Source organism: Equus quagga, chromosome 12 (assembly GCF_021613505.1).
Source record: "Equus quagga isolate Etosha38 chromosome 12, UCLA_HA_Equagga_1.0, whole genome shotgun sequence".
Classification (NCBI taxonomy): Eukaryota; Metazoa; Chordata; class Mammalia; order Perissodactyla; family Equidae; genus Equus; species Equus quagga.
This window is the reverse complement of record NC_060278.1, coordinates 46,291,616-46,311,414: the sequence shown is the minus strand read 5'-3', so window position 1 is coordinate 46,311,414 and position 19,799 is coordinate 46,291,616.

Genomic DNA, 19,799 nt, shown 5'->3' with positions numbered 1-19,799 from the left:
AGAGCTTGTGGTAATGCAAATCTTTCAAGATCTTTTGTGTTATTTTTTCTAAAGACATTTTAAGTACTAGTGTAGTTTGAAATGTTTGCTTAATTAGTACATTATATATTTGTTTAAGGATAATGTGTGCTTTATAATTTCAGTAAAATATATATTAGAGTATATAAAATCTAAACACTATATGAGACAAAAGGGACAGGCATAGCTAATAGAAAATCAGATAATTTTTAAGAATATCTATCCCACCGTAATAGTCACCTCTTATAGATTCAGTTCTAAAACAATAGATTTTTATACTTATTCTTACTAATATTGTCCTTCAAAATTGATCTCCTAGATAATTTTAACCTTTTTACTTTAAAAACTTGAACTTGACATTTGTTAATTTCTCTCACCTTAATGAAGTCACTTTCAGTCGGATAAGGAAAGTAACAGTAATCATTTATATTAATATTTCTGTTTTAAAGGTCCAAAAAATTCCAATTTATGTATCCCTCTCCTTTGGTGAATATAATGAAACCAAAAACCTGTTACTTTAAAGTCTAGAAAATTCAATAACAACACCCAAAGTCATAGGTAACCTTGAAAAATTGTCTTCATCTTTAAAAAGCTTTAAATTATTTGTTGACTGTCTCCCCCAAATTCCAATATATTCTAAATATGAGCCACAAAAATCCCCTTTTGTTCCTATTAATGCTATATACAGCATTATTTGGTTTATAACATGATGATTTTGTAATAAATGAACAGTAAACCTTTTAATTTAGTATTGGAAATAAAATAATCATTTAAAATACTTTTGGTTAATGACCAAAAATTCTTGACAAATGCATCTGATATTGTCCATTTGAATTATTTAGAATTCATTTTATAATTATATTTTAATTATTAAGGGATTATTCAGTATAAAAAAGCATATATGTAAATTTAATTCATTTTTGTTCACACAAATTCAGGTTGAAAATGATTTACTTGTCCTATAATTTTGAAGTAACCTAAAGAAAAACAATTATCCTTTGTGCTGAAAACTGGATATTTATTAGGACATGGCTTTGCTTTTAATATTTGACTTAAACACAAAAATGAGAGAAGAGAGATAAGTAAATTTTCTGAGGGTATTTAAAACTACATTTTGCTATAAACAAAATTTTAGAAAATATTTTATGTCTCACTTTTTAAGATCAAAACATATAAAACTGATATTACATTGATCTTAGAATACTTGTCATCATGGTATCATGTGTTTAACAGTTCCTTTAAAATATGGATTTTTTGTACAAAGATAATTTGCCTTTAGAGTGTACAGTCATCCAGAGTGGGCTTCTGAGATACTAACTAATGGGTATCAATTATTGTCATTTGTATTTCTGATCTCTGGAGTCATATGGATAAAGAAGGTCAAAATGGTCCCTGATGAAAGGAAACTTTTAAAACGTTTGAAAAAGTTAATGAATTAGATTTCCCTGCACTTGAAGATATTAGGATTGGGAAATCAAGACTCCCATCAGCCAAATCAAGAATATTCACAGTTGACAGGAAAACTCAAAGTTTCTTTCTTCCCCGCCGGAGAAATGCCCTCCCATAGCTAGAGGTGGTAATTCAGGGGAACGATTATATTAGCTTAAAGAGTATGTTTCATAAGCAATAAACCTGAAGTACACTCAACCTAATTTTTGTTTTATTTATTTCGTGTGGCTCATCATAAGTGCTTGAGAATGCTTCTTGTAAAAATATCCCTTTCACTTTATAAACATGTTTCCTGCTGTGAATAAAATTACGATGTTATAAATCATAATTATTGTTTTTTATCTTTGCAACAATAATGAAAGTTCAATGAAATGAACAAAATAGAAGAGATGCCCAGTATTCCCTTTTGTCCTTAATAGCCTGTAACTGATTTATGAAATAAAAATGCTACTTCTGTTTGCCTTTAATAACTAATATTTCCTTCACCAATTAGTCTCTATCTTCTTAAATATTCAAAATATTAGGATATAAAGGAATGTTTCTCCATGGGTTCTTTAGGACAAGTTGCATTTTTATCAAAGCCTCCAAAATACGGAAATACAGAAGTGTTCTGATGCGTAGTTAATGTGATCAATTGGCTTTAAAATATGTTTTTTATTTGTTTTCATAGAATAGTATATAAAGAAATATGGTGTATACCTTTAAAAAGAAGCCAGCATGTCCATACTATTCAGCAAGTACATTTAAAATGCTACATTTCATATTTTGGATTCTTAAGACTGATGATGAGTCTGTAGACACTGATTTAAATGTTACGATTTATAGTTCAAAACTGTGTTTTAGTCCCTTTAATACTGTAAAATTATTCATGGAAAAATAGGTGCATGAAGATAATAAAGTTGATAATATTTTCATTCTCAAATATGCAAATATTGCTCAAATGAAATATGTTTCATTATTTTATATTTCCAGGGCAACCTTTTGAGTCTAGAAAGGTCAGTACCAAGATTTTATTTTGATACATATGACCTAATTCTTTCATGTGTTGCAGAAATCTAAAGGGGGTAGAGGGTGCCTCTTTCTTTTTTTTTCTCCTTTGATGTAAGTCTAAATTGCAACAGCTAAAATGCCTTCCCATCATTGTAATGAGATCAGTGGGTTTTAAGTATGGAATGAATCAATTATTGTAAGCAAAGCCCTTGCGTAAATCACTGAATGCCAAACCAGCCTCAAGATTATAAAATGAATCTTTAACAAGTATTCAGGGTTTCAGCATAGTCGCAATAATGAGGATTAAGTACTTACTATCACGTGAAAGCAAAGTTTTATTCACTTACTAAGAAATATGTGCATAGTCATTAAAAGAGGTCCGATTGCGTGAGGCTTTAAAAACAGGAGCGTCTACTAGCAGCATGAAAGACAAAAATTGATAATAAATATGTCTAGCTTATGTTAAAAAGAGGAAGATTCCAAAAGCATATTTCAGGAAATGGCAATACATTTGTGACTGACAAATAACTATATGAACAATGAAACACAGTTTTTTAGGTTTTTATTTTCATCAAACTCTTTAAAAATAAAAAACAACCAAGGGATTATCATACAAGAAATCAGGACAAGTCGTTGTCTGTCTCGGCAATTTTGGGAAGTTGATACTTTTCAACCGGGAAGAACGAGAGAATGTGAAGTTTTAACAGAACTGAAGACAGAGAAAAACATTAATTTCCTTATGTTTGATACACTGCCGAGAGGCAGGCAGATTCTAACAGGCTAAGGAGATCCGGTTTAAGTAAGACAGTTCCCTCATGCACACATTCCAGCAGAGTCTCTGCTTTTCTTTCTTTTCCTTTCTCTTCAGATAACTGTCTTCTGTTAATTTGCTGTAACTAGTTGCTTAGTAACTTGACACTTTATTGTTGTAAATGGCAAATCAGAAACAGAAACTATAGTGGCATATTTATATGTCCTTACAATTTACTAACATTATTAATGCTTATGCTTATGACAGGGTTTATGTGTTAAAAACATGAATGATCAAAACAAGATATGGTTTCTCCTGGTTCATCCTGTTCCAATTACACACTTCTTGAAATTATTTCTGTACATCACATAGAATCAGATAGTAATTAAACTAGTAAATATTAAACTGCAAATCTTAATACACACAAAAACTGTAATACCAATGCTCTTTGATTATTTTTACATATTGTTCCTTATACTGTATTTCTATTGAAGCATTTCAGGCATTATGCACAGAAATAAAAAACATCTTTCTTTAAAAACATGGAATTAAGTCTTATACTAAATTACTTCCATATTCACCACACTTTGTACATAACTCAGTGAAAGGATAAATTTATATTTTAATAACTTTTAGCCCTTTGGGCCATAGTATACACAAAACAAAAAAAAGGATAGTACTCGGATGTTTAATTTTTGCCAGCTAAAATTATGTTAAATTAAATATGCTAAATCAAATTATGTTTATTTCTCTGATGAGAAAATTAGGAACTTTAGCATAGATATTATAGATATTTCTGAGAAGATAATGCCCATGTAATAGATTTTCTGTGAAAAAGATAATACTTAAATCGTCTTTTCTTCCCACTTTTTTTCTCAAAAATAAACTGTATTTTGATATTCTTAAATTTTAATTTTCCTTTTTTCTACATTTTGTTTTAACTATGGCCTCATTGTTTTGGCATATATGTATGTCATTTTTATTTTAAACCTAAGAGATCTATTATTGCTGTGCGTGTATAACTGTAAATAGATATCTCAAAATAAATACAAAACTCACAAAAGCGAACTGAAAGAGGAATACTTACACAGACTGTAAATGTATGCCTGAAACAGCTAAAATCAATGTCTACGATTTCATATTCAAAGGCAAGTTTTTAAGTCGCGTGCTGGAGTTGAAAAAGAGAAGTGATTGCTGAATAGTGAACATATATAAATAAAAAGATCACGGTGTCTAATATGTGATGAAGGAATTTAAATTTGCAGTGAAAGTCTGACATCTGGTGGTCAGAAGGGGGACCATCGGAAGAGAAGGGAGCTCTTGTGACACACCTCCTGGTTTTTATACAAGGAAAACCAAATTATAAGAAATTCTTTTATTTTTTTCTATCCTTTAGACATTTTACATATCATTTTTGCCCCCTCCTAATGAGTCCCTTTTTACATTTACATTTCCTAAATATTGTTTGTGTTAAAGATATTTTTCCAGTAGGATAAAAATGTTGATCAGCAGTTATTTTTTAAAGAAAAATGAATATGCACTTAGAGCTAGTTTAATACTTATCAAATTGATCCATGGAAAGTTATTTTTCTGCTACACCTTTGGAATCAAAATGAACTTTTTCTAAAACTTTCTAAAAAACAAATGAAAAAATTAAAAATTCACCAAGAAAGTTAAAGTCATTTTTAACAAAGAGTGACACTGACAACAAAAAGATCCTAAACTTTCAGTTGAAAGATAATCCTAGTTTCTGATAACCATTAAAAAGATAATTCATAGAACAAAACTATTGATAAATAATACCCTCTTAACCCATAGTACTATTTTTTTATCAAAATGATCGAAAAGAATGACAAAGTTGGTATAACTCCCTATGTGCTAAGACTAACAACCCACTACAGTGGAATATGTTTATAGCATGCGAAATTAATCCTGCTTAAGTTATGCAGTAAGCTATAATAAAAATTTTAAAAATAAAATTAGTAATATTATTTCATAAAGTAGATCTGTCTAAGATATTTCATCTTCTAATTTTAACATGTCCCTCAAATAATTTTTAAAAATATGGCCATATCAGAAAAACAAGAAACTTTCATTTTTACCCTTAAATTTCAAAATACAAAACTAGGAATTAATGCAGGATTTGGTATCTTCTTCAGATTCAAAGTGAAATGAAATAGCCACAGAGGAAAGCTTTTGCATAATTTGTTTCTTAAAAGATTTTACCAGGGGCCAGCCCCTGGCTGAGTGGTTAAGTTCGCACGCTCTGTTTTGGTGGCCCAGGGTTCTCTGGTTCGGCTCCTGAGCACAGACCTAGCACTGCTCGTCAAGCCATGCTGTGGCAGTGTCCCACATAGAAGAACTAGAATGACCTGCAACTAGGATATACAACTACATACTGGGGCTTTGGGGAGGAAAAAAAAAGATTTGACCAAACAGTGTGAAAATTGTCAGTAGTTTAAAAAACATATGCCACTAATTGCCTCAAATTCCCATTTTGCTCAGCATGTATAGGCAAAATCTTAGTGCTAAATTGGTTGTTTCTAGAGTGGCTCTTTGATGTCTTGATCTAAGAGGTGGTAAGACACAGAATAGAGAATGCCGCTGATCTATGCAAAGGTTTCTGTTGTAACCCTTCATGAATCCTTCTGTAGTGGCAGGCAAGAAATAGTATTATAAGGTCAACATCTGGCTCTTCTTCATGTCCCTGTAGCTTTCAACTGAATTAGTGTATCAAGTGGATGATCATTCTGGGTTGGTTATCGGTCTTCCTCATTGATGCCATTTGCGTAGTGCAGGAGATTGAATCCATAGTTTCTTGTGAATTTGCTGAATGAACTTTCAGGAAGACATTTCAGATACTCAGAAACACTCAGTAGTGGGGATGGGAGGTTGCCCCTGCCACTGCAATCAAAGACAGAAAATCGTTTCTATTAATTTATTCATAAAATGTTGATATTTCCATAAACTGAAGAGAATCTCAAAAGAATGTTCAAAAGCTAGAAACATTTTTAACAATAACACAAAATATCACTCTGTTCTTATAGCCCAAGTAATTCTAGGAAGACATCAAATAATAAAAATCATAGTTTTTTTTCCCTTTGGAGACATTTCTTTTTATTCTCACATTAAATAATTATTGATGCGATTACATTATGTATGAGAACTCTCCAAGTCCTTTGAAGATAGGAATTCTTTCTCAGCAGAGACTTGTGAATAAGTTATGTGAAGTAATTTCAAAGTATTTTAGAATAAAAACAAGTCCATATGTTCACTAATAAATGTTGGTGTTCATTTTATTCATAAAAATACCCCAATTTTCTTTTTCATAGAAATGAATATATCTTTCTTCCAGAATATCTTTTTTGAGGACTCTGGATAGAGAGTCCATGTTCTTCCCTCAAAACAGCCTGGCTCCCCATGGGGTGAGCTCTCTGCTATTTGCAAAGGTCTGAGGATCAAAGATGATAGCAGTTTTTGCTGGTCTTCTCCTTCTCAGTGCCTGGCACAGAGTAGGAGTTCAATGATTATTTTGTGGATGAAAAATTAAATAATGAATGAATGCAAAGGTGCCTTTCTTTTTTTCATCCTATACCAGTAATTTTTTCCTAAAAGAGAATATAGAATTCCAAGATGCATCTATCCATGTTTGAGAGAAAGCAGTAAGATAAATTATTACAACACACACAGTCACATGATGTGTGAAGGCTTCGAAAATTCTTTTCTTTGGACCAAAAAATGAAAGAGATGAGAATCGTATATCACAAACCTTCACCATTAGGCAATCCTTGGGGTCTGTGTTATAGAAGTAGGTACATGAAATAGGTAATGTTTTAGCTGCTAATACCTGCATTGATAATGTTTATACATTGAGATGCCATCTGCTCCATGAAAATTTGCACATATTAATGGGCCCTGAGCTTGCACTGATATATTTTACATGCAGAAGCATGTCAGAAATTTGTAACAGACCAAATACGTGGGCCCGTAATAGGCATTCCATTATCATGTTAACCATAATCTGAACATTTGGTTTTCTGATGATTTTACTGTAAAGTTACATATTTTTAGAGGCTTCTTAATTTACGTATCTTCCCTGATCACTCCTGACCACATTATTTTTTCCTTCTGGTTATATTGTATGATCTTTACTCCCTTTGTTTCTCATTTGCAATCAACATCCTTGTTTTACTATTTAGCTATTTCGCTAATGACATAGTTGTCTTTCCCAAAGGGTTGTAAGTTCCCCGGATCAGGGTTGGTGTCTCCCCTCTTTGGTATCCACATAATATACAGAACTGGGTTTTCAGAGATAATATTACCTTCTGGAGTGCCAGGACTAAATATGTCCTGGATATTTGTTTTTATAAAAATACTGCTAGAACTAATACAGATTATATGAAGCATTGAATATTTTCTTGTTTGCTAGTTCCTCTAATGTTATCTGGCCTCAACCTCAGTCCCTTTCTGTACATTAGCCTATTTTTTTCCATAGCGCTAAACACTATAAAATTATATTTGAGTTTTTTTACTTGTTTCTCATCTAGCTCCCTCAGTAGAATCTAAGCTCCATGAGGACAGGGACCTTTCTGCCTTGTTCATAGCTGAATCCTCAGTGGCTAGAACTATGCCTGTGTACAGTAAGTGCTTAACAAGTGTTAATTTTCCCTTATCTACTCGATTTGGAATTGATCCATTACTAGGATTAGATTCATAGTGTTAGAAGGGAATTTAGAGTTCATTTAATCTCATTCCATAATATCCCTGAGAGATACCTGTGTGGCTTCTGCTTGTATTTTCATGACAGGAAGCTCATCACATACGGAGGCAATCTGAGCCATTGTTGGAAAGCTCTTGTTTTTAGAAAGATCTTTCTTTTCATCACTTGAAAGCTGTCTTGCTGATACATTCACACCAGATCTCCTCTATGGAACTACAAAAGCAGGTCAATTTCTACATAATTACTCTCCCAATGTGTTCACACACACACACACACATACATTATTTTCCTCTTTGAATAAAACATTACTGACATTGTTCATTCAGTCTGCAAGGTGCGCCAGACAGGAACAATCTCTGCTGTCATATCCACATAGTCAAATGGGAGAGACAGATAATTAAACACGTTATGTTCATAACACATGTTAAGCACAATGCTTGAATAAGAAGTACAAGATCAAAAAGAAGCAAAGTAAAATCTGGTCTAGAAGAGAGGCAGCCCCAAGTTGTGCTGACACAAACAGATGTACAACGTAACACGCTCCTGCATTCCCCTCACAAGATGTACAATACATAGAAACACTTCCGAAATTGGATTTGTGTGTTTTTCTAGATACGATAGCATAGTAAGTAGGGGCTCCATGGAGCCACAAGGCAAGAGGAAAGTCTACCAAAAAGAGCACATTACATTTGGTTTCCTTATATATAAGATCGGATGTTACCACCATCTACTAGAATTTCATTTTGTTCTTATTTTTCTGTGATCTCTTGAAAGATTAGATTGGCTTGCTAAATATGGTATCATATTATTCCTAATAAAATAATCTGTGATTCTCATAGTCTTGTGTGTTTCTAGCACTTTCTTATTTCTAATATGTACTTTTAATTTCCTATTGTAAAGGTTTGCTTTATAAACATTTAGATCATTAATCAAATACACAGCTTCTTTAAATAATGCATGTCATCAGCCATATCACACAAAGTTGTTGATCATAAAATTTTGAATGGAGATGCCTAGATGTATGGCATATACTTATAGCTAGATTTAATCAGAGTGAACATTTTTTGAAGGATGGAAATTATCTGCTGTCATAAGGATTTGCTTTTAAAACTTGTTTCCCCAAAGTTTGTTGCTTAACTTCCATCTTAATATTTTTGTTTTCGAATATGCATGCCACTTCTTGTCACTCATACTGGAACACAGCGTTCTCTTCATATTGTCTCAACACAAAGTCATGCTCATTTACACCATGATTCTCTTCCATTCTCTCACTTTCTGAACTTAGTTTGATCCTTGTTATGGAATCCAAATGATCCTGGAATTGCATGGAAAGAAATAATGACTTCCTTAACTCTGGGGGTCCTACAGCTTTGGTCATTCCACAGATTTCGGACATAACAAGAAAACAGCAAAATTAATATAAAAGAAAAAAAAAGAAACAAGAAAAAATAAGCCACACAGAAAGATCTTTAATGATTGTAGCAAGTTTTATTTTCCAAAGTGACCAACACATTATCTCTTGACCCAGATGCCCTTCTGGAATCTTAGTACTCCCCCTTCAAAAGAGGAAGCATAATTTCCTCTCCCTTGATTCTGGGAAGGTTTGTGGCACTTGCAAAAATAAAATGAATGGAAAACGATACTGCATGACTTCTGGGTTAGATCAAGAAGGGCAATGTAGCTTCCATTTGGCTTGCTTCTTTCTAGAAATCTTCAGCTGCCATGTAATCAGTCTGACTAGCCTGAGGCACCATGTTGTAAGGAAGCCTAAACCAGTCCAGGAGCAGAGACCACATGGAGAGGCCCTGAGACCACAGAAGAGAGCCAGCCGATTGCGTCTCTTGCCCCGTCCCTGCCACTGTTTCAGCCCTAGCCATCATCTGACTGCCATCTGAGTCCCATACTAGAACTACCCAGCTGAGCCCTTCTCAAATTCCCAACCCACAGAAACCACGAGGAACAATAAAATGAATGTTACTGTTTTAAGCCACTAAATACGGGGGTCATTTATTATGCAGCAATAGATAACCACAACAATGACTTTCAGAAACTTGGTGCCAAAATGGAGGTAATGAAGCATAATCTTGTTCTATGCACAGCTATAAAAGCAGTGAAGGCTGAGATTCAGAATTCTGTTCCTCTAGAAAGGTCCACCAGCCATTGATATTTGTATTATAGCAGTATCTATCGTGTCTTACTGTGATTTGTCAAATATTATGGAATTTCATAAAATACATATCACATTAGTATAATCTCTTAAAAATCAGCATCTACTGCTTCATTAAATCTAGCCAGAGATTTTATTATTATGTCCTATAATGGTAGGTGGCCAAAGGGAGGCCTGTTATATACTCTTTTAAATGTATTACTTAAAAAAGGTGGAAAATCCTGATATAAAACAGCATATACCAGTTAGGATTATTTCAGCAGTAAATTATAGAAATCTCTCATTCAAATTGGCTTAAACAAGAGGGAAATTTACTATCCCAAGAAATCCGGAAGTCAGGGATCTGCAAGGATGGCTGGGACTCCTGCTTCTTTGGGTCTTTTAGGTCTATCACATATGTGGGTTGGCTTCGTCCCTACCCTGGCAGCAAGATGACCGCAGCAGTTCTGGAAATTACATCCTGACACAGCAATGTCCAGAAAGGTCTCTTACAATGAACTCTTATTTTGAATGGAAAACTCTTTAGCATTTAAAATTCATTCATTCTACAATTATTTATTCACTACTTGATAGATGGCAGCCAGTAGTCTAAATGCTTGAAATGTAGCTATGAGCAAAGCAGTAGACCTCTTGTTATGTCTCATTGGACATAAATGGGTCACATACCACCCTGCAGCTAATCAATGGACAAATTGATGATTGATGGAAACCCAATTCAAGGTGTTCCAGGGATCGCTCTGCCCTAAATCATGCAGGGGAAGGATCAACACTTGAACAAATTGGGGCTTTTCCAGCAAAGATTTAATGGGAGAAAGGATATTCAATAGGCAAATAACAATGTCTGTAAACAGAACGTATAAGAATATATTGTTATTCAATTTGTGAAGACCATACAATAATGTAGAAGTGTCTTGATACATGATGTTAGGTTACATAACCAGGATTTTTTTAAGCATACATAAAATAACACAACTGTATTTTTTAAAGCTTGGCATATTCAAAAAGTCCAAATAGCAATATTAAAATGCTAGTAACATATTGCCTGTAATTTGGGTGATAGAATTATTTGTGTGTATGTTCTGCTTGTGTTTCCATTTTTCCCCCTAAATTTTCTTTAATGAACTTGTTCTTCTTTAGTTCTTTCAATAAAAAAAAAATTTCTTGTCAACTGTGTCCAGTTACATTATCTACTGCTTAATCTAAATCAAATAAAACAAATTTATGGAGCCTGAATTTTCCCAGTCTCAGATCATAGCAATGACATCCCCTTTTTTTTCCCGGTACTTTCAGCTCAACCAAGAGACAAGCAATTTTAAATAAAGAGAATGGACTCCCTTGCCAAGAATCTTTAGGTCAATGATCAGGAATATATGATATTGTAGAGTTTAAATATTTATCAAAGATTAAGATGATTATAAATTCACTAACTGTGTATTCTTGCAACCTATACTTGGTTTTTGTTAATGTTAAGATATCTTATGTTTGAATTAATTAATGATTTACTTGGAAATCTGTTTTATAGTATAAAGACAAATAAAAACCTTTTCTTGAAGCATCCATACTATGATACGCCTGGAGCCAACTCATGTCAGGTCTAAAACTAAACCCTCTATAGTCCATCCACCTCTCCTTCCCATTACTCTTTGGTGTCAATTTTCATGACTCATGTTTGAGGGGCTAATTATGACCATACAGGCTATTGGGAGACACACATTCTCTTGGGAAGAAAAACTATGAGGTGGAAAGACAGCAAGCTTGATCTGTACCACTGTAATCAGGATAATCCACAAAATACACTCAGTCTTTGCAAACTAAAAGAAAATGAGTATCACAATTTCTCAGTTTCACTAACACACCTATGCTCAATAGCAGAGTTCCACGTAAGACTTTGAAATAGTCATATGGAAGATGAAACATCCAGCGTTTTGCTTTTCAAAGGTGACTACTTATAAAGCCAACTCTCATCTCAAATGTAAACTGACAATTACTTGCATGCGTCTAAAGGACAGAAGCCCAAATCTAGGTGGAGAGATGTGTTAGCTGTCGACCTCTCAAAACTGTGTGCAGGAACACAGTGAGGACTGCTCTTTCCTATCAGTTTGACACCTAAACAGCTCAGAGCTGGTAGGCTTCTTCATCCATCTCCTTGATCACAATGGCTGTATGGACAGAGAATTTAAGAGAGCTGATCTGCTCTGTCACTTTGGGCTCTGTGAGGAACATTGTTCTTTTTTTCTTTCTTACTTTTCTTCAGGCCATCTCATCCATCAACCGAACTGCACAACAATTGAGACTAAAAAACACATAGAATGACACTTGGTTCAATGATCAGGCACTGCTAAACCCACAAGGAATCAGACTAACCATTCAGTTTGACTTGAAGAATCAGTTCACCCATGGATACACATGTAAACAAATGAATATTTAGCATCACACATCACTTAGCAATCGTCTGTGGTATTGCACAGACTTTAAATATACAATGTAACAGGATGCATTTTCAACATTAAATCAAAGGCTTTGAAACTTTTGAATGAATATCATTCTAAATAATTAAAATATGCATTCTTAGTGGGGCCGGCCCTGTGACGCAGTGGTTAAATTCACATGTTCCACTTTGGTGGCCCAGGGTTCGCTGGTTCGGATCCCAGGTGCAGACCTAAGCACTGCTTGGCAAGCCATGCTGTGGCAGGCATCCCACATACAAAGTAGAGGAAGATGGACACGGATGTTAGCTCAGGGCCAGTCTTCCTCAGCAAAAAGAGGAGGATAGGCAACAGGTGTTAGCTCAGGGCTAATCTTCCTCAAAAAAAAAAAAATCTAAAAATAAACAAATAAATAAATGCATTCTTAGTAAAGAAAAAGTGAATAAAGAATATAATTGTTATTCTAAGTGTGTTTCAAAATGTGGCCCAGATGCAGGAGTTGTAGCCTATATCTTCAAGTCTATGCAATGGATAGATGAGTTAGCTCTTGACGAGCGAAGCATCATGAGAAGTACAATGCATAGTCCCTAGGGACAGCCAGGGAATCTCTGAAGGCTTTGATACCTTAAGGTCACATCTCCCTCTGAATTTAAAGGTGCCTTATTTTGTCTTTTACATCAGTGAATATGATTAAACTCCTGCTGTTGTGCTAAATTTCCAAGATTGTAAAAAGTCAGGGGAATTAAAAAGGTCAGAGCAGTATTTTATTTCACTAGCAAATCTGCGGAATAATGTTATAGGAGGACACAGGATATTGCTTGAACCTCTAGCCAAATTCTGGAAAACTTGAGTGGGAAAACCCAGGTGGACAAGAGAAGACCTTTGTGCGTGCGGAATTACAATATTAGATTCCTTACCATGTGGGATTATACAGAAGAAAAATTAGGATGCCACTTTAATAGCAAAAAGAGAGTAGATTCTGGTCACTTAATGTGAAGATTTGCCAGAAGTTCATGGCAATCTCCATCTTTCTCTGAAGACCTGAAGTTGTTTATAAATTAGAAATGTTGATTCTATATCTTAGAGTCATAAAGGAACTATACCATATAACCCTGCCTGGTTTAGTGTAACACCACTGTTTCACAAGCTAGAAGTAAAATTTTAGATGTAAATATAAAATTAAGAAACAGTGAAATCAACAAAGATAGAACATATACGTGAATAACCAAGTCTGCATCCATTCAGGACAAAAACATAAAACACTTTACTTAAATCTATAAAATGGAAAAATATTCTTGTTAGCCTATAACAAAAATAATTGCAATGCATGTTGATGCATATGTCCTTTGAATTCTGTTAAGAGTCCCATTAGCAATGTGGTACTTTGTGATATTTTGAGGTCCAAGTTGTTTCAAGGACGGATCTTTCAAGGCATCTGAAAAGCCTCCCTCAAGTTTTAATGCAGTGTCTGCACAACACGAAATAGCAGCATGGAACATCTTCGAAATAAGCTAATACTCATGAGGTTGGATTATATAAAATAAAAAATTTATAATTCTTTAGTATTAGAATTTTGGATAGGATTTTTGGGGTTCTCTCAGGGTAAATGGTGTGCTTTGTTAGTAAACATTTATTGAACTCATAAAATATAATCAGACAAGTGCTTTATAGATACCATCACATTTAATATCCTCAAAAATCCTATGAGGTGATATTGTTATCCCATTTTATAGATTAGGAAACTGAGACACAGAGAAGCTAAGCAACTTAGATGACAGCTAATATGTATATATGACAGCTGGAATATGAACGCACAGCCCAAGTTCTTACTTGATGTACTATTCTATGTAGACACCATTTAAGCCACAAACCACAAAGTACTTCATTCAGTAAATTCTGGTAAACCAGTAACATCATTACGAAAATAGTTTGATGACATTCATGTTAACAATTTTTGGACTTATTAGAAAATTTTATAATCCTTTATTTAATCACAACATCAAACTGTTGCCTATTAAAGAATATATATTAATTCTACTGTTTAATATGGCTTTGGTGAACCACATACACAATAAACCATATAATCCTAAACCTAGGTGAGTTGAATACTGCTGTAATCGTGTACAACACATGATATACATTCCTTATAGACAAAGCCCTCAATATTGTACATTTTTGTCTCTGTGCCACCTCGTAACCTACAGATGATGTAAATAAAACATGAGCTATTGTTTGACAAAATTGGCAGGTAATTTTACAACTATATAAAAAAGAATCAGAGGAGGATGTTGCCTTTGGTTTTTCTGAGACCAGCTCCTGAGACAAGGGCTTGGGTGCAGGTAACTGATCTAAGAAGTGATCCTAGGAAGCATGAGTAAGGAAGCAAGGAGGGTGAGTCAGGAAAAGCAGAAAAGCCAATCCAGGCTACATTATTAGCAATCCCTGTGGGCGGCTGGGGCTCCATCCTACTGGGACCCTCTGGAGCACCATGCAGAATGAGCCTCACAATTGTCCACTAAAAGATGGAAAGCGGGGAAATTTATCCACAGACTCCCGTTCAGCAAAAGTTGTGAATTTCCCCGGGGTTGATAACTCTTCTACACTTGTAAGCCGTGTTTGCACATGCTCTAAGCAGACTGTGAAGAAAGCTTTAAGGCAAAAAGTAGAGCGAGCCTGCAGCAGAGACACTATCCCGGTGCATCCAACAGTCACCTGAGCAGCTGTGAAGTCAGGGGTGGGCTGAGAGGTGTGCAGCCAGGCACAGGAGTGGTCCTTGAATTACTTTTCTAATCTATCCACAGCCTCGCCTCTTCTTCCTTGGACTAGTGACCTTCATTTAAGAGAGGGTGGATTTGTTCAAAGAACAGAGAACTCTGAAGTCATCTCAACGATGCATCTCAACTAAACTTCAATTGTGAGCTTATTGTTCCTGCTATCTAACCAACTGACATAACCAGTGTGTAGCTATAGGCTTTTTTAACAGATTTAGTGGAGTATAATTGACATACAATAAATTTTGCATAAAGTGCATAATTTGATATGTTTTGACATATACATATACCCTGAAATCATCACCACAATCAAGATAATGAACATATCCACCCATCACTTTCAGTTTGCTTATTGTTTCTAGATGTTATAAGGAATTGTTTTCCAATAATTTTTAATAATAATAGTCATTATTGTTATTATTATGGGGGTGACTAGGCAGATGAAATGGCTGTTAACTTCCTTTCCCAGTAGTACTTCATTTCCTTTCCAACTACTTATGAATGGAAAAGATCACATGAACTTTGGCATCAGGTAAATCTGATTTGAACCCTGGTTCTTTCTCCCAGTTACTAGCTGTGTGGCCTAGGGCCAGCCACTTCAACCTGTCTCATTTCTGTTTCTGTAAAACCTGCTGGTTGTGCCTATCTCATGGTGCTGTGAGGATCAGTTGGAGATGAATGTCAAGCACCTAGAGCTGCCTGGAGGACAGAGTAGATGCTCAGCTAATGGTTCTATTTTTCTACCTTGCTGTTACTGCAAGATTTGAAATGTTTGCTGCTGAGAAGTTGCTCAATTTAAATTCTAATTGTGTAATGCTTTGAGCTCGTTAAGAAAATACTGCTGTTACCACACAAATGGCACAATCTGCTCGCTACAAGATAAAAACCAATGGCCAAGAGGCAAGATGGTGGCAGAGAAAGGGAACTTTATTACAGCTTGCTAGCAAAGGAAAAGGTGGCCGACTAATTCTGAGAGAATCATCTTAAGCGGGGCACAGACTCTTGAAGCACTTACATGGGCCAGTGGGTTACAGGGGAGGGGATTAGGAATGTTGACCCTCTGGTGTTACAGACTGGGAGCAGCCACACCAGACAGACTCTCTGTCTAAGAGTCATCACATTCCTAAGAAACTCAAAAGAACAAAATTATTGTCCTAGCGCAGCTGGGAGGTACATGCAAAAGCAGGGATCATAAAATCTACAGAGCATGTAGGTCTCCCGGAGGGTGCGTATGCAGCTGGGTTAGTTAGTCAGAGGTCATTCAAAGTTACAATATGGTTTCTTTTCTACAATATGGCTGCCCTTATGTCAACCTTGTGTTCAGCTGGTATCACTTCCAGATTCCAGTAACAAAATATTTAATCCCATGGTAATGCTCCTTTTCTTCTCTTATCCCATATCATGTGTCCAGCCAGTAACTTATTCCACCAAGTGGTAAACTGCCCTAACAATGCTATTGTAAGGGGTCAAGGACACTCATACACAATCTTTCCTTGTGAGCTTGAGAGATGCCCAACTTACATTAATATGAGCTCTGCGGACACTGATCCATTATAATTATATTTGTCATTTGATAAGGTTCTTCACAGAGGTGTTTTTGCGCATAATACACAGCAGCGATTACTGAACTTGGCACCAGATTCACGTAAGATCTTTTTTCAAAATCACAGATTACTGGACTCCATTCCAGGCCAATTGAATAGAATCTCTCAAGTTGTGATCTAGATACCAGTGTTTCTAGGGAGCTTAATAGTGGATTCAGATGTACTAGAGGATGAGAACAACAATTCTGGAGGACATCACACTGGTTGTGTCACAACCACAGAGAGAACGCATGGAGCACTGGAAAGCGGACAAACCCTTTTTTTTTCTAAATGAAAGATGAGTTACAAACCTTTCTGCAACATGGAAAATGGAGAAAGGATGTTTAAGCAGCTCGTTTGACTGTGTAACCTCAACAACCAGCCTCATCTGCCCTAACGCTGGCAGATTCATTGCCCATGGACTTGGGTGATGTTACTGGGAAAGCATAAACTGCTAACAAAGAGTTTGTTTTCTTTCTTGTGTTTTGGACGCCTGTTCTAGCCAATATGATTGTGAGACCAAGCTTTGTTTAATATCAGCAGATGAACTTCCTAAGGTTTTCAGTTTGATCTTTGTTTAAGTACTCAAGGATTTAGTGGTTATCTGTAGAATACTCAATCCATTTTAACACCTACCTAACCCACATGTTGTACAGTTTAACTGGATCTATACAACATAACCTGATTGTTTCCACCATAAGCATATATTGGGTAAAGATGGAACAGGGCTGCTCGGCCTTGAAACCTATCAACCCAAACACCTAGAAAAGAAGATATTGGTGGGTAACTAACTCCTTAGATTGCAAAGCTAAGGTCTTTCGGTCTTAACTGTCTTGGATGAAAGCTTTTGTGTTAACTAGATTTTTAGTCTAATTTGTTTAATAGAGAAGCCATTTGTCTTTCAAGTCAGCCTCTCCACGTTAACAAATAGACAGATCTTGAGGACTCACTTATCCATCTTTGTAGCCTAAACGTCTAGCATACTTGACACATACTATGTGCTCATTAAGTATTTCTTGATTATACAAGCTAATCAATGAATTCATTCATTATTGAACATCTAATGAAGCAAATCTTAACCTTATAAGCAAACTCATACGTATTACATACTTTCAAAGAGGCCTCATAAATAGGCAAGATTAACTTACCTCTGGTAGTTGTCAGTTTTAGTCTTGTCCCCCAGAAACAATCTGGCCTGAAAACCCAGGCCAATATCATTTGGTGCTTTGCCACATTTCCAATCACAAGATTCACCTCTAACCTCCAGGAAATGGTCCACCTTCTTACGTTCTCCTAGGCATCCTTGCCTCTCTCCATTCTGCTTTCTCTCTTCCCGGGTCACCTGTATATGCTTCCTGGTTCCTTGAGGCTAGCCACATTTATTTCTGTTGCTCCGAGGCCTTCCTGGACTGCCTTACCCTGAGTTCCAAGCCACCCAGTGTGCTCACCGGGGCACGCTGACCACAGTTATCTCACTGTGCAATCCATCATGCATATCACTGTGGCTACTCTCTCCAGGAGATGATGCGCGAGTGAAGAGCAGAAATGGTGTCATTCCTCTGTCTCTGATGACTCCTACCAGAGTCAGGCACTTAGTAGAGATTCACAAAACCCTTAACATTTGTTGGGGGCTTACTATGTGGCAGGCAATGTGTCAAGTGTTTTGCCAGGATTATCTCACTTATTCCTTACAGCAACCCCAAGAATGGGTTTTATAATTACCTCCACTTTACAGATAAGGAAACAAAGGAACAGATAGACTAAGCAGAGTTCACAAAGATACACAGCTAGCTATGGAGGGAACATGATTTTTTTTCCCCTCTAAAACATCACTGAAATATAGGGAAAAAGCAAATCGAGAGCTTGGTAAGAAACGATAGATGTTTAAAAATAATTATGATTTGAAATGAAGATTCAGTGAGATCACAAGATACAGGATTCTGACTCTGATATGTACTAGCTAGTGGATTCTATTCAAACTATTTAACCTCTCATGGTCTCAGTTTCCTTATATGTAAAATGAGGGGAAAAAGTACTAATATTTCTTGAATATCTGTTGTGTGCCAGGCCACATACTATGCTTGATACTTTGCATGGACTATAGCTTAATTCTCAGAAGAACTCCATGAGATAGATAGAGCATCCTCATTTTAAAGATGGAAAAACCAAGCCTCAGACACATTAAAGTGGAGATACATGTTTACTAGACACTCTCATATTTTAGGATCCTGGACTTAGATCTGAAAAATAAACATGATAATTGGAAAGCTTTTGCTAAAGAAATCAAACTTATTCACGTGGTTAAAAAAAGTAAATCAGATGTCCCTCTGAATTCAACTTGGTGGGTAAATCTACAGAAAACAGAATAATATTCATACTCAAATCAAAAGTTTAAATAAAGGCATTGTCTTAGTTCGGTCTGCTATAACAGAATAACATAGACTGGGTGACAAGCAACAAACATTTATTTCTCACAGTCTGGAAGCTAGGAAGTACAAGATCTAGTGTCTGGTTGGTGTCCTCTTCATGGTTTGCTGGTAGCCATCTTCCCATTGTATCTGCACATGGTGGAGAGGAGACAGAGACAGAGACAGAGACAGAGAAAGATCTCTCCTGTCTCTTCTTATAAGGGGACTAATCCCATTTATGAGAGTTCCACCCTCATGACTTAATCACCTCCTGAAGACTTCATCTCATAGTAGCATCACATTGGGCGTTAGGATTTCAACATATGAATTTTGAGGTGGACGCAAAGATTCAGTCCATAACAAACCTCAGAAGAATATCAAGTCTGAATAATAATAACTGTTGTTCATTCTTTATTCCTTATATGCCTTTGTTCTGAGTTAAATTTCTGCTCTCTTCTTACCAGTCCAATGTTCAGATTTGTGAATTGATCTATGCCTCTGTAAAAATATTACCAA